Source organism: Tupaia chinensis, unplaced genomic scaffold, assembly GCF_000334495.1.
Source record: "Tupaia chinensis unplaced genomic scaffold, TupChi_1.0 Scaffold147099_1, whole genome shotgun sequence".
NCBI classification, from domain to species: domain Eukaryota; kingdom Metazoa; phylum Chordata; class Mammalia; order Scandentia; family Tupaiidae; genus Tupaia; species Tupaia belangeri.
The window spans coordinates 66,145-74,597 of NW_006206950.1; the positions used below are offsets into that span (position 1 = coordinate 66,145).

At 40.0% G+C, this 8,453-nt stretch overlaps 1 pseudogene; it reads right to left on the reverse strand.

Moving 5' to 3' along the window:
• Positions 1 to 1,412: 1,412 nt before the first annotated feature.
• Positions 1,413 to 3,961, reverse strand: LOC102472134 (cullin-2-like; annotated as a pseudogene).
• Between the last annotated feature and the right edge of the window lie 4,492 nt (positions 3,962 to 8,453).

The following is an 8,453-nucleotide window of genomic DNA, read 5'->3' on the forward strand; positions in this document are numbered from 1 at the left end:
CAGTTCTATAAGTTGAGCCAAAAATGTGCATTAAGTATGTACAATTTTTTGGATACAATTTGGACCTCAGTTAAGCTTTTTTTTTTTTTTTTTTTTTTTAGAAAAAACCTGTTTTTTTTTTTTTTATATATATATATATATTTATAACATTTAAATTCTTTTTTATTTAGAGAGATTTTTGCTATAGGGCATGTGTGCTTGTCAGAGAGACAGAGAAACAGAAAGTAAGAAATAACGTCCAGGCAGGATGATCATGCTGCAATCCCTTCTCCACTATTCTCCTCTTGGGATTTTGGGCTTGCATGCACACACTCCTGGCATGAGTTTAAAGTCTCTAGATCTGAGACTTGAACCATGGTCAACTACATGGGAGTCCAATGACATAACCAATATGCCATCTGCTGTCCCCAAATTTTAAATTCTAAAGAAGTTTTCTATTGCTAATGGGCATGTATCCTTCCCAGAGAGAGAGAGACTGTGAGAGATGAGAAAAAAAGCATCTCCTATGGGGAACAAACTGCAATCCCTTCTTCATTTCTCCTTTCTTTTGGGATTTTGGGAATGTATGTATGGACATATGCCTGGCATGTTTTTCAAGCTTCCAGGTCTGGGACTTGGGTCATGTGGAATTCAGCTATCTTATTCAACAGGCCATAGATCCATTACCCTAAAGAGTAGTTTTTGAAGAAGTATTCATTTAATTTTGCCTACTATCATTTTTTTTCAATTTGCTATAGGTCATGAGAGCTTATGAGAGAGAGAGAGACAGTGAGAGAGAGAGAGAGAGAGAGGAAAGTGAAAAAGCAAGCTCTCAGGTCTGGGACTCTAAGTGCAATAAGCCATGTGGAAGTCCATAGACATAACCACCATACCACTCACAATCCTCATTAAAAAGATTTTTAATAAAGCATGTTAGTCCATTATTTTATAATTTATGACATACTTTTGCAAAAAATATTAACTTTTATTGTTTATACAACTGTTCTTTTAGTCTTTAAATTTTTAGAATAGAAGCACTCTCTTTTTTTCTTTTTTTGTATTTGACAAGCAGCAATATCAATTATTAAGTTATCTGTCATATTACAGTATTTAAGTTTTTTTATTTTATGTTCTTTAAGATACATTTTTTAAAAAATCAACTGCAAACGTGAAGGGGAGAAAAAGCATGGTACCCAACCAAATTTCCACATCTCAGCAACATTCCGCTCATCCTTTCAGGACAGTTTAAGAAAGGTTGTAATGACAGGAGCTGGAAGCATCTCCCAACGTTTGCTTTGGCACTCATGACGTGGCACTGGTGATGTTGTAAACAGCAGAGAAATGGGGGCTGCCCAATGACCAAATGACAAAGGCACAGCCTGCGTTTTCCCACAGGAACACACCATGGCAATAGTGATGGCGATGACATTCCTGGCAGAGGCGTTGTCACGTGGCATCAGGCGGCATAACTGTACTCATCCACCAATGCCTGGCTGCGCTCGAAGTACTGCTTGTCGATCAGGACCTCGATGCACTTCTTGATCATGCTGATGCTCGCGATGGCTGATCACCTCCTGAATGAGGGCACTGTGCGGAAGCACTTTCCGTGCTTTCATGATAGAACTATAGCAGCTGGGAGGTACATCTTCCGGTCCCGTCCACCACACTTCTCTCTGCTCCATTTCCTGTGGCATGTCTTTCTGCATTGACGTAGTAATTTTATATTTTGTTCTTTTACTGCTAAAGTTCATATTTAATGAAAATGAAGATTCTGCATCAATGTCTTCCTTTTTTGAATTATGATTAATCATCTTCACATCAAGTAAGTACTTGATGGTTTTTGTCAGTTCCTTCTCATTCTTTTGCGTGCTGTCTTGGAGCTCCTTGTAGCTAATGGCTTCACTGTTGTTAAAGGCGAGAAGCACTGCCATTTGGTACGTCATCACCATGGCTATGTACACTTTGTCCAAATATTTCATTTAACTTCTCCTGTACAGAGACAATGTAACCATGTAAGTTTCCTTCCACTGAAATGCTGGATGTAAAATAATTCAAACACCTGTACACTTTTTTTCTAATTCCTGGGGAATTGCTAATGTAGATGAAGGAGCCTGAGTAAGAGGCCATGCACCAGCCTGCAGAACTTATATTTGAAAGCTAATTCCCAAATCTATTACTGTGTCTTGTTTTTTGATAAAATTATTAAACTTATTGTTGAGATCGGCACTGACACTCATATCTGTATACATCTGATGCAGCTTGCTGGTAAACTCGTAACCACAGGCTTGCTTTAATTTATTGATCATGGCTTCTTCAGGATCCATAGACATGGAGAACCCATGAATTAAACATTTTGCCAGTATTCTTGTGTAGAACTTTTGAAAAACACCCTTATTATTGATGTACTTGAAAATTATAATGAAGTTCATGAGTTTGTCTTTCACTTCATTCTCAGTCATCCCTTTTGCTGACTTCTTTTAATAAGTTGTCACAGTACCTGGCAACCAGTTCAGGTGCTCTGCAGACAGACTTGGGCTCTCTGTAATTCACAACTGACATAAGGGCCTTAACCAGTGCACTCATAAAGTGCTGGTCACCATTCAGAACAGTGTTGATAAGCTGAACAAATTTACAATGTTCTTCCAAAACTGACTCCACAAATAATGTTGGCATGTTTTACTTGAGTAGGGTTACTGGTTGCTCTAAGGCCCTCATCATGGATATGACTTTGCAGCTCCTGAATGATATGAGGTAAACCAGTGGACACAGCATGGAGTAGGACGTACATGTTTCCCATGTCATATTTTTTCTCCTGTCAAATGATATTATGACATTCTGCATGTAAGAACTGCAGGTGGTCTGCTACCATTCACTGCTGACATTCATGTATCACTTTAGTATATAAACTTGGATTTCAGTATTTTTTTTTCTTTTTTTTTTTGGAGAGATTTTCACTGTAGGGCGCGTGCGCTCTCCAGACAGACAGAGAGAGACATAGAGACAGAAAGCGAGAAATCACCCCCCAGGGGGGATGGTCACGCCGCAATCCCTTCTCCTCCATTCTCCTCTTGGGATCTTGGGCACGCACGCACACGCGCCCGGCGTGAGTTTTAAGCCACCGGGTCCGGGACACGAACCACGGCTGACTACGTGGGAGTCCAGCGACATAGCCATTATGCTAACTGCTGGTTCCCGGATTTCAGTATTTTTGACATTGAATTTTTTTTTTTAATTTTTTGAGAGGTTTTCGCTATAGGGTGTGTGTGCTCGCCAGAGAGACAGAAAGCGAGAAATCACCCCCCAGAGGGGATGACCATGCCACAATCCCTTCTCCTCCATTCTCCTCTTGGGATCTTGGGCACGCACGCACACGCGCCCGGCATGAGTTTTAAGCCACCAGGTCTGGGACGTGAACCGCGGTTGACTATGTGGGAGTCCAGTGACTTAGCCATTATGCTAACTGTTGGTTCCCAGCATTGAATTTCTTCATCCTTTAATCTACCTAAAACCTTTTCCATATACTGTGAGCAGATGGATTCTTGTAATAAATTTGAAGCTTCTTGTTTGTAATACTCTCCTGTTTCAGTCAGAAAGGGAGACTCAAAGACTTCCTGATAAAACTTTAAGGGGAATTTTTTCTTATACTGTTCAACATGAAGAAAAAATTATATAACCCCATGGATTACTTTCTGGTTTGGGTCTTCACCACCATGATTATTCTTGATTTTCTGGAGCAGCATTTAGATAAGGATGGTCTGAAGTGGTTCAACCATCAATTTCCTCCAGATATCCAATGCTAGCTCTCCTGTTTCCATAAGTGGTTCATTCATGTCTACCCCACCATAGCCATAGGGAAGGTCAGCTTCTGTCCATGTATTCTCTTTAATAAACTGAGTGTTCAGATACCTATACAAGCAGCCCATGGAGCCTGACCCTTGCTGTACTCTTCCCAATGCCTATGGTGCATCACAAGTACTTATTCTTCAGACTCCAGGGCTCTCTTATGCAAATGCTGAATGTGATTTTTTTTTTTTTTTGAGAGGCTTTTGCTATAGGGTGCGTGTGCTCGCCAGACAGAGAGAGACATAGAGACAGAAAGTGAGAAATCACCCCCCGGGGGGGATGGTCACGCTGCAATCCCTTCTCCTCCATTCTCCTCTCAGGATCTTGGGCACGCACGCACACGGGCCCGGCATGAGTTTTAAGCCACCGGGTCCAGGATGGGAACCGCGGTCGACTACATGGGAGTCCAGCAACATAGCCATTATGCTAACTGCTGGTCCCCCTGAATGTGATTTAAAAAAAAATAAATCATAGTTTCTGTATAAAGTATTTCTCCAAGGGGTTCAGGATTGGCCACACATAAAGCATAGATGATCCGCGGTCATTCCAGTTGCTCTTTTCATGTACTCCAACATGAAGACAGCTTAGATAGTTGTTAAAAGCTTGTTCCATGTTTCATCCAAATCTAGTACTCTTGGTTTCAAAGATATCGTGTAAGAACTGCAGGTGGTCTGCTACCATTCACTGCTGACATTCATGTATCACTTTAGTATATAAACTTGAATTTCAGTATTTTTGACATTGAACTCTTCTGTGGAAATGGGGCGGGGATGGCGGGCAGCCTGGCAGAGCAAAGGATGAAGCCTGGGCGGGCGTGGGAGGCAGGCAGCAACGGTGGCTGTCAGCTTGTGTTACTTGTTCACTGCACTGCCATTACTGTGCACCAACGACACTTCCCCACTGGCCACCACCACCAGCCCAGGAGATGCAGCAAGGAGGGTGGCCAAGCACTCTCATTTTTAACATATCTACGTAACTGTTTAGACAAAATTGCTTGCTTTTCCAGTAATCAACTTCAAACTTGCTCAAGTGCAAACCAAATGTTGTTATTACTAGTACAAGTAGAAATAAAATAGAAATTAACTTTCTGATCTTTATTTTTATGTATGTATGTTATATTTACTTATTTTTCTCAAAGTATTTATCTAATTATTGTCTCTTTTTGATAAAGGTGTTTTACACATAATTTATGAATTTTTTTACATTATTTATTTTATTTATTATCATTACTTTCAGGTTTGCTCTAAGGCATGTGTACTCACCAAAGAGAGACAGAGAGCAGGAGAGAGAGGGAAAGTAAGAAAGCACATCACCAGGCCCAGGATTCAAAACAGAGTCACCCATGTGGGAGTCCAGTGCCTTAACCATGATGCCACCTGCTGGTTCCATGACTTAATGTTTATTTAAAATATAAACTTATCTATAAACCAAGTATGATATCCTGAGACTATATGTATCAAAAGTGGTACCATGTTTTAAAATTGAATCACTGTTCCTTCTTCCATGATTTTCGAAGACAGTATAAGAAAAGTTAAAATTAATTCTCTTATGATTAAGACAGATACAGTAAATAAATGTAGCTTCCTGTAGATCATCCATGCCAGTAAAAGAACACAACTGCTCAAGTGCCCCTCAAATGGTCATTTTTACTTTAGAATATTCTAAGATTTCTTCTAATATTTAGTCCAGCTTAATTGTGTTTATTCTAAGTCGAAGACAGTATAAGAAAAGTTAAAATTAATTCTCTTATGATTAAGACAGATACAGTAAATAAATGTAGCTTCCTGTAGATCATCCATGCCAGTAAAAGAACACAACTGCTCAAGTGCCCCTCAAATGGTCATTTTTACTTTAGAATATTCTAAGATTTCTTCTAATATTTAGTCCAGCTTAATTGTGTTTATTCTAAGTTATGTTAAGGTTATATTGTGACTACTTTCCATACTTTCTCCTCCAATCATTTTATAAAAACAAGGACAGGTGAAGACATGGCAAAGTCAAGAGGATGGACATAAGGAAGAGTAACTCAAGGAGCGTGATAGGAAGGAGCCAGCCTCCAAGGACAATTCCAACTTTTGTGGATTTTAACAGCATTTAAAAAATACAAATAGTAACAGTAGTTTTGTGATACAAGCACTTTGGACCTCTCTTAGTCACAAAGTTATAAAGCTTGTTGTCTTAAGATGCGATGGTCCCAAAAGCTTTACCTGGCCATTATAAAATCATAAAGGCTGGGGGAGAAAAAGAGGCAAAATATGTTTTTCCCAAATTGTTTTTGACCAAAATGAAGGGTGACAGGGGGAGAGCACCAGGGCAGAGAGATCCCCAGAGCTCCTGGATGGGACTTAAGTGAAACAGTAAAAAGCCAGGAAAGTCAGAGCTGCTCTGATTAGGCTTGAGTCTCAGCACCATGGTTCCTGTAGAAATGCCTTTTTAATGTTTCTAGATATGTCCTTGTCTGCCGTGCCAGTCTGGCACATGATTTGGATAGATTGAAGGCAGATGGTGGCAGTGGGAATCCCCTGTGCCCTCCACAGACTTGCCTCTCCCAACAGACAGGGAGCCTACAGACACAATCCAGTTCCATCTCTTCTCAGTTCACCCATATAGGACTTTTTACCTGTGTTGGCCCAGCTCAGACATGCCATTACCTTTGATTAGTGTCTTGCTACTTCTGCAGCCTTTACAAACGGCATGTGAGATGACAGATATTAACTGTCATACATAGTTGCAGCCAAGTGTCTACAAAGATGGGGACCTGTTACTGGCTGGGGTTTTCCCTCTGTATGGCATGGTGGAACAAGATATACTTACACAAAATTACCTGATAAGGCCAACTCAAGAAGTGAGAGATGATTGGTAAGTTGTGGGTTATATGTATCTGAAAATGTGATTATAACTGTGTAATAACGTAGTTTGCATATATACATGTGTGTGTGTGATTAATCTCACTTGAGAATAATCACATGTGCACAGAAATGGGGAAGTGCAGAATTGCGAACTCAGGATGTTCTGCCTTGTTATCCTATTATTTTTCTTTTTCGATTTCCAATGTTTCTCCATTTCTTACAAGAAAGAATAGAGAAATTAATAGTTTGTTGTCCACTTTGTTAGCACTATCCCCATATTCAGTCTTTCAGAGTCTCAGAAACGTAAAACTATTTTTACCTTAGCCCTTTTGCAATGAAGACCTGTATCGTGAAGCCCACATGCATATTGGGACACTGACCTCCTGACATAAAGTTAATATTAGCATCAAGATGCTGACTCTGTGTGGTCACCACTAAGGGATTATAAAAATGTGCTTTGTAGAGAAGCCATGGGTATGTAAAGGCCACTACAATATATTAACCAGGAAGGATGGCCACTCTTCAATATACTCTCCATTCAATATAATCTCCATCATTTTCAAGATACCTGGCCTGGTACTAATATGGACAGCCATGTGGAAATCCAGAGCCTTAATCACCATGACACCTGTTCATCTTTCATATGTTTTAAAGCCTCAGAAAACATCTATGGGAAGTATGACTATGAGATTTTGCAGTTGTTCAGGAATATTAGCTTCAAGTCTGAATATAATGAAAACAACTAAGAATTTAAACCCAAAGAGCAAGTTGGGGGTAATCGAATAGAAAATTACTAAATGGTAACATTACAGGTAATGGAGATTCTGGCCAAATTCACTTGTGTGAATTGTATACAAGAGTGCAGATAGGACTGGACAAACTCTGAAGTCTGATTAAAGTTTTATCAAGGTACAAGCAGGTGACCTAGCAGTTAAGGAGCTCTACTCCCACCTGGTTGAGGTCTGAGTTGCAGACCCATCAGCTTGAAACTTACTCTGTGCTACACACAGTGACTGGTTTTATTCTGATTTTAGCCCAGCAACAGAGAGTCATAAATTCCTCTGACACTTGTAATGGGGACACAGTGAACATTTACCAGACATAGAAATCAAAACCACAGTAACTCAATTACGCAGAGTCCACCCCCTATTTACTTAGAGTGGAGTCAAATTCCTAACTAAGCATGGAGGTTAAGGCAGCTGGTCCCCATATGGCTGACTATGTGGTTTGATCACTGAACTAAATGTCCTGAGAAACATGCCAGGTGGAAGTTTGCCTGCCTATTCAATCATCCAAAGTGCAAAATAAAAAAAATGGATTGTGGAATGACCATCTTCCAAAGGGTGATTTCTCACTTTGTTTTTCTCACTACCTCCCTCTCTCTGTATGTTTCTCTATGGTGAGTACACACTCTATAAACAACAAAAAAAGTAACAGTAAAATATAACAACTCAGAAAAAGTAGAATTCTGCTTGCATGAAAATATTCACTGTACCATCCTTTATTAAAATGTCAGGGGACCAGCCGATGGCACAGCAGTTATGTAGCTGGACTCTCACATGACTGATTTTAGTGTGGCCCTTCCCCCACCCCCCACCCGCCCAAAGGTGATTTCTCACTTTCCCTCTCACTTTATGTCAATTTCTTTTTCTGGCAAGTGCATGTGCATTTATGCAAAAGCCTCTCTAAAAAAGAAAAAAGAAAGAAAACTTTTGAATGTTTAAATCAAAGCCTGCTGTTTCTCACATGGCTGACTATGTGGTTTGAGTACTGAATAAAGTG